The sequence below is a fragment of the Mastigoproctus giganteus genome, chromosome 13 (assembly GCF_048544385.1).
Source record: "Mastigoproctus giganteus isolate SK-2022 chromosome 13, ASM4854438v1, whole genome shotgun sequence".
In the NCBI taxonomy this organism is placed as follows: Eukaryota; Metazoa; Arthropoda; class Arachnida; order Uropygi; family Thelyphonidae; genus Mastigoproctus; species Mastigoproctus giganteus.
In genome coordinates this window covers 133,539,660-133,547,941 of record NC_143587.1, presented here as the reverse complement: position 1 = coordinate 133,547,941, position 8,282 = coordinate 133,539,660, and the positions used below count along the sequence as shown (strand labels likewise).

The following is an 8,282-nucleotide window of genomic DNA, read 5'->3' as shown; positions in this document are numbered from 1 at the left end:
ACCCAAGGATTGGTTAGTTAGCGAATGCAGAATCAGAAAACTTGTGTTTTCCATTCGGGGAGCATCCGTCCTCAGTCTCTTTGGATTGGATAAGTCATTATCGGGTATGTGCAAATCCAATGTATTTGGATTTGCAGTCTCCCGCATGCTCAAAATCCGCTATTTTTAACACTTAACCCGCCAACTTTTTAAATTTTCATTTGGGTTAAATCCTATTAATGGGCGCCATAAAAAAAATTTAAGACCCTACATTTTATGTCCAGACAAAAACCTCCAAATTGCATATCAAATGCAGTTTATTCTGAGGAAGAAGTCAAAATAACTACCGTTTAACGAAGTTGATGAATTTATGCAGTGGCAATATATGGCAATTTATGCAGTGGCACTTGATTTCTTGGTTGGCGAAAAATCACATTTTGCAAAGTACAGCTTTTGGTGAAGTTTGTAAACTTGAAATGCGGCTAACAAAAAGTAAATGTAAAACTGATATGTTTAGATGGGGTTGTAAGAAACCTTGCCGTAAAACAAAGAGTATTAGACATAAGTCATTTTTTGATGATACAAATACAGTATATTAGCGTTATGTCAAAATTTATTATTTCTATACTTCTTGTCCTAAGATTGGTCTCAAGATCGCATTGCTCTTGATTAAAATATCAATAAAAAAATATAATAAAAAATAAAAAAAAACCACTGTTATTGGAAAATACAAAGATCTGAGGGAGATCTGCATGATATCAATAATTGATTAAGATAGTTAACTAGGGGGATTCCAGAAAATGGAATACCTATCGAAGTTGAAATTGATGAATCAGCATTTTTCAAAAGAAAATATATAATAACCCCAGGGACTCACATCTGGTGAGTATGGGCTTGGGATACCCAGGGTCCTGAGCTAGATATCATCATCGTTCTTCTCTTTCATGGTGATTCCCTTCTACTTCTCTCTCTCTCTCTCTCTCTCTCTCTCTCTCTCTCTCTCTCTCTCTCTCTCTCTCTCTCTCTCTCTCTCTCTCTCTCTCTCTCTCTCTCTCTCTCTCTCAATAATTCAGAATTTTTTTTTTTCGGCTGGTGCAGCATAAGCTTCAGGCTTCCTTGCACGGTATAGCTAACAATAAAATAATAGAGAACGACTAATAGGAACACAATGGGTTTTTGGTGCATTCGAAAGAATTGCCAAACGATGTTCTTTTAGTTCCGGTAGAAAATAGAGATAAAACAACTATTATCAATTATAGGAAAGAGAATATTGTCAGGTACAAGAATCATCAGTGATGGACGGCCCCCATATAAAGATCTCTACCGAGACATTAATTATACCCATGATTAGGTTATTCATCGCTTTAATTTTGTTTCTCCAGATGATTCAATTACGAAGAAGTAAAATAATCCAATGGCATTCCTTCGCGGTTTCAAAAAAAAGGTGGGGCTAATTCATTAGAATTTTTTCCACATTTTTTGATTTGATTCAATAATTTAAAGCTAGGAACCAACGGTCATATCGTTTGACCGCGAGTGTAACTACGTATTGAAGTTGTTGTGGTTCCCCTCAGGGGAACCCTGAATAATATAAAACCGATTCTTCGCTTTATAAAAAAAAAAAAACTATTAAATAAGATATCCCTACTATGTTTACGATGTGTATCAATAAAACATTTCAATTATGAAATATTTATATTGTTAAATAAATATTTCTTAATTTCAATGTTACATTTCCAAAATATATAAAATGCTAAACATATTTCAAATTTTTTACATTTAAACTCATTCCGCTAAAAAAAACCGCTGTCCGCTATTACATATTTAAATCTGCCAAACCTGAAGCAATTCCGCTAAATCTGGCGGGAACCGCTGAATTGGCAACACTGCCCAGGAGACGAAGATTTTAAGCATTTAGCTGTAAAACCACTCAATTCATTTCAGCGATCTAGAAACACTCCCCTATGTCATTGTGGCTTAGTGGAAACGTGGCAGCATTTAAATAAATAAATTTTCTGTTTATACTCCGGGAAGACCAAACAGTCAGAGTAGTTCACAAGATAGACAGAATACAAGAAACATCACCGTATTCAGTAGTCACGGGCTTGAACCCCGGTCACTCAAGGCACGTGTACTTATGCACCCGCGCGCCTGACCACTAGGCTACGGCGGCCTTAATGTACCACTGCAAGCTTTATGAAGACCTCCGATGCCGACTAATTACAGAATTACATTATGTACCAGAGAATCAAGAGGAACGCTTACTGGAGGAGGAGCACAGCTACAAAGCATTGGCAAACTTTGCACAAGATCTTTTTGACAGAAGGCATACTCTTCCGTCCCCACGGCCACAATAGCGATTCTCAGGCCCACAATATACGATTTTGCAAAGAACCATATAAGGTGCACGAACAGTCACCATCAAGACAATCCACAAAGGGATTGCATTCCAGGAAGAAACAGCATAAACTGAAGTAATCACATACTGGAGGACCAAACACCCGCAACCACAGACCTGACTAATGGACCTGTCCTGGTGTTAAGTGACAACTACGGACAGGATCCTACACCCGGATTCGACAAACTCGGATCCAACCAATGGACTCAGGATCCAACGACTAATGACCATGACTCCAGACAGAAACATAAGTAACCACAGACTGGACTAAATACCCACAACTACGGACCTGACTAAGGCATCTGTCCTGCTGCCAAGTGACAACCACAGACAGGAACCTACACCCGAATTGGACAACTCGGACCCAACCAAGGGCCTGACTCAAGCAGACATGCAGCTGCCAGGCCATACAGCGACCTGTGCCAGCTCCCTTGCTGGGGACACTTTCCTCCCTCCTCTGGAAGAGGGGGAGGCAATAGTCTTCTTGTTGCCTCCCCATTGCCATCCCACATCTTTCTTTCTGGTGGGGCATGGGCATGCCCCACTGGCACATACTGGGGTCGTCTACTCTATTGACCCCAGTCTTTCCTAGCTATTCCCCCCCAGCCTTCAGTTTCCTCCCCTCTTTATCTGTACGCCAGCACAAGACCCACACCAAAATTCTAGCTTCTTTAAATTATTTCGCCCTCTCCTCGGCCATTAAATTCTCAAATGCAACCCCTTCAAACTGGGAAACATGTATGTGATCAACGTACAAGAATTATTTTATTCTTTCTATTTATTTATTTTTATTATTTTTTTTTTAGGTTCTTGCCACTGAAATCTCAGGAAAATAGGTGGCAGGACCTACCAGAGTAAATGCAAATTACTAGGCACCCGGTCTGCCTCCACGGGGAGAAAGTGGGGCAACGTCGAGCAGGGGCCTGGCGGCTAAATGGCCAGAAGAACAACGGTACATTGTAAGATGTAAAATCTTACAAATATAATATTTTATAGAAAAGTGAGATTTATTTAAAGTAAAACTTATAATATGGCAATGTGGGGGAGCTAACCTTACAACCCAAAGGGATTACATTAGACAACGTCCATACAAGGGGAGCGGTAAGTGAAAAGCTATTAGCAACCTAGGGACACTCGACTCTCAGCTCACACAAACAAACCAAACAATAGAAACTAGTAGCAACTGCTATTAGTAGAAGGGTCAACTCTGGTAAATAATAGCGCGGTGGACCATGTGTTGTCGGGACATTTCTTTAATCGGTGACACCTGAAGAGGATAATAAGGTGGTAAAAACGGAACAAATGCTGGGAATTAGATTTAAGTCTGTCTGGCTAGCAGTGATGGCAAATTTTATAGACCGTGGGAAATTAGTCTGCTAAAGTATAACTATAAGCGGCGTACTTCAAAGGTACAGACAGCCTGAGAAATTTTACAAACTTCTTAAAATAAGAAGTTAGATCGGGCAATAAGGAATCAGCTTGAGAAAATAAAACGGGCAAATAAGAAGAGAGAGAAAGTTGATAAAATGAGTAAGATTGGTTAAACTGAAAACTAGGGCGAATTTGACATATTAAGGCTGTACAGAAATTGAGATGAACAAAAAGTGAGTGAACAGGGGGGAGACAGACACAGATCCCCGAGTTGAGTTATGTGGGTGTTTAGGAGAATGGGTTAGTGGGATTCTAAGTTGAGTTTTGTTGGTGCTAGGGAAAATGAAATAGTCAGCGGACACAGCAGTCGAGATTTACGTCGAGATAAGTAAAATGAGTTAGTAACATGGACAGTTGAGGGTTCTGTTGTGGTAGGAAATATGTGTCAGTTGACAGTTGAGTGTTTGGTCATGGTGGGAAAAGAGAAGGGTAGCGCCCTGGGAAGTTTTCTTCTTAAAAAAGTTCTTAATAGGTGGAGTGGAAAAACGAGGGTAGCACCCTATGAGTTTTTCCTTGTGATAAGTTTTAATAAAGTGGAGTGGAGAAGGAGTTAGTGTGAGTTGCCCTATGAGTTTTCATTGTGATAAGTTTTAATAAGGTGGAGAGAAAGGGAGCGAAATCCGCAGAAGCAGTAGCTCAAGAGAAGGAGCGAAAATGCGGAATTAGTAGCTCGAGGAGAAGGAAGGTACCAAGCGAAAGGAAAAGATATAAGTAGCCCGAATAAGGTGGAGAAAGAACGCCAGTCCCAGTGCAGCAAAGAGTTCCAAAAAAAAAAAAAAAAAATTATCTGTAACAAATTCAGGTGAAGCAGATGAAGGAGATCCTCAGAGAGTCGAAAATGGAAGGTTGAAACCATCCCGGAAAGCAAAGGAAAGAAAAGGATAATAGTAAGTACAGTAAGTTAACAAGGACTGTTAGTGAAACAGTATAGTGATTAATTAATGAAAAAGGAATAGCACTAGAAGTAAATTGGTAGATAAATTATCTCTTTGTATATATACTAACAGAGTTTAATTTATTCAAAAGGGTTATTGTAAAATGCAAGAGAAACGAAAGATAAGTAATAGATTAAATTGTTGTCCGAAGGATCATAATATGTTAGTAGGGTAGTAAGAATTATATATGAATGTTTTAAGGATAGATAAGATGATTATAATGTGATAGAAGGATAGTAAGTTTATATGAGAAGTTTTGATTATGTTTTAAGGATAGATAATTGAATATAGTGTTTGTATTGATGAAGAATTGTTGGTTCAACTGAAAGACTAATAACAAATAGAGACTTTAGGAAAGTTAAGATTGGTCTTCAGTGTATTGTAACAGAATGGTGAGAACACAGATTATAATGATGAAAATAGCATATTGATTGTTAATATAATAATAATATATGCAAGGTATCCTTGACTTAACCTTGGATGCATATTACATGTTTTTTTTATTCAATTGTATATTATGTTGTATATATATGTAAATAAACTTTGTTGTTATTAATCTGAGCTTGTTATTCCTGAACAATCAGCCTTTCCGAAGGGAATTATACACAATTGAGAAGTTCCCACGAATCTGGAATTCTCTAGGAAGTAAGGTCAGATGCGTAAGTGGGGGAAATAAGAATAAAGTGGACAAACACATAATAGGGAACAAAACGAAATAAAAATAAGAACAATAAAACAATATATATAAACAATCATCATCATAATTTTCACCCCCCACAACATGACACCACACACTTTAAGATCCATGCACTTTTAAATCTCTGGTCTTTACAGTGAACTGTATCACCACACAAAGTAAACTATGGGGAGATGGGGGAAACCCCTGGTGCCGTTTGACCCTAGATACACTTTACCTCGCAGAGTATATGTGGCGAAGGAAGCATCGGGACAGTAACAATCTTACCATGGAATTTTTGAAAGCTGTTTCTATAATGTACAAGCCCGCCACTCAGGATTGAATGAGGAATTTCCACTGATCAGGTGAGTGGTTTTCTTTGTCTTTTTAGCATTTTTGTTGACGTGCATTCCAAATTTTCATTGTTAATGCTGGTGAAATCGGATAGTAATCAGTGGTTGCACGTGGTGTTTCATCGTAAAACTTTTCTGTTCATATGCATCAACAGTTCTCATTTTGCTCGTGAAATTACCAAAAAATGAAAAAAAGAGCAGGGATCGGCGGCGGTAGCCCCAATCCAATTTTTAAAAAAAATCATCATACCATTTCTGTTGTTCACGTGCATCCGCAATTCTCGTTGTTAATTAATGCTCGCGAAATAGTCTAGTAATCTGCGCGCGAAAGGAATCAGTGGTTGCCCGAGGTGTGGATTTTTGTTCATTGTTTTTTTTAAAAAAATTGCTGTTTCGCCTTTAATTTTTCGTATTTTTAGCAAATTTGTGATGACACGTGACTTTTTTTGCAATTCCCGTTCGATTTTTACGTTGTGCCGTATTACCTGCGGTCGAGAAGAGGGTTAATTTTTAAAATTGTTCAGTTAATTTGCTTTTCCTTTTCGCGAAATATCCTTTTCCCCTTTCCTTTTTCTTCTTTTTAGCTCAGACTTATTCAAATGTCACGTGACATTTCACGAACCCGCAAAAACGTGTATTTTTGTATTTGGATTTTTAAAGTTATTGGATTTATCTTTTGTTTTCAGCCACCATATTCATTGCTGTGCTACGTCGCATCGCCGGGCGAGGAGAGAAGGGGAAACGCAGTGAGGGGGTGGAGTCACAACCCGTCAATCACTGCTTTCTTTCTCTCTTCTCCTCGCCGCCATTTTTTGGCGGCTGTACCTGATACTGAATTTCTACCAAAAAAAAAAGACAAAACAGTAATTTTTAAGGAAATTCACGACAGAAATGGAAAAGCAAATAAATTTTTATTGTAGATCAACAACGTGGCAAATCAAAAATAAAACGAACGGGAATCTTTTAAAAAGAAAGTAACAAAAATGCACGTTATTCGGAGAATGCAATATGTCACGAGACATCACAAAATCGGAGCTGAAATAAAAAAAAAGGGCTATACGGCAATTTTTTTAAAAAAATTCGCACCACGTGCAACCCCTGATTCTTCTCGCCCGTATATTATTAAACGATTGATTGGGGATCTGGTCCCCTGCTTTTCTACCCGAACATGAAAAAACAAGCAATTAGCATATTATTTGTAACAAAAATTAACACCACGTGCAACACTGAAAATTGCCGATGCCCGTCAACAGAAATGCTAAAACGACAGAAAACCACTCACCTCATCAATCGAATTATATTTTCTAAACAACCCAACATTTTCGAACTAATATTTCACAGAAAAAAAAAAAAAAAAAAAAAAATCACCCAATACAACATACACCCGTCTCAACCAAGGGAAACCAAAAAGTAAGTCGCTAACAATCGAATACGCAAATAGGGGAATCATTATTATTATTTTTTTCTGGGGTCTCAGACCCCCCCCCCGTTTCTGTGGGGGCTTCTTCCCCCACACCCCCGATATACGTATCATTCAACCTTTTTGTTTTTAATTACACATTGATAAAATTAAATAATCGGCTAATCAAATATTAACACCACGTGACATTTCCAGCAGCGAAGTTCATAACATGAACATACGGAAACATGACACGGGTGACACGCACGGCATGGCACTCGTCCAGATGTTTCCGTATGTTCAGATCAGGAGATCAGGTGACACTGGGCGAAGTCAGCGCCCGTAAATCAGTGTCGTGTCGGCGAGTGTAGAGAGGGTGCACCATGTACTAAATTTTAGCCAGAAAATCAATGAGAAGTTGTTGTTTGTTATTTGGTTTTTAGGAGCATTACTATTTGGTTTTTAGGAGCATCATAACTCTGTAGGTTGTTCAGTTGTACGGCTGTGTGTCTTTGTTGCTCCGGTTAATCAGTTAAATTAACAGAATTATGCTCAGGTTTATATGATGATTTTTATGTTGGTGTATTCCTAATTTGATGCTGAACAAGAGGATATCCATTGTGTGGCGACCTGGACATCCAGGTATTTATTATTTATAGTTTTCTTATACTGCAAAATTTGCTATTTTTTTGCTACTCACGGCTGACCAGAGATACCTATCGCTTCCGGCTACAGGTCAAGGTCAGGCAAATGCGCTGTGGGTTTGTACTTGCGGTCAAGTGACCATGGCAACACACGTCGTTTACTGCCTCCTAGCAATTATCCACGCCTCGGACAAGCGGATTTCTACATCCAACAGTAACAAGTCTAGCCAACTAAAATAAGCCGTAATTTTTGACTTATTTTGTATCTGATCGGTAAACGTATCACTTGGAATACGATACGTAGTTAAGGCAACTACTAAACACAATTGTAAACTCTTTTCCAGCCCACTACTCGTAATCCTTTTATCTGCGCCTAAAATCTGAAAATGCCTTTAAAGCAAGATCACCCAAATAATGAAAGCTGTGTAATTTGTGGCATTGTTCCGGACGTAGCTATAAAATGTACT

General features: G+C 38.5%; 1 pseudogene; it reads left to right on the top strand.

The window, feature by feature from the left end:
- Positions 1-5,251: 5,251 nt before the first annotated feature.
- LOC150076453 (small nucleolar RNA SNORD36) lies at positions 5,252-5,324 on the top strand (annotated as a pseudogene).
- The last annotated feature ends 2,958 nt before the right edge of the window (positions 5,325-8,282 follow it).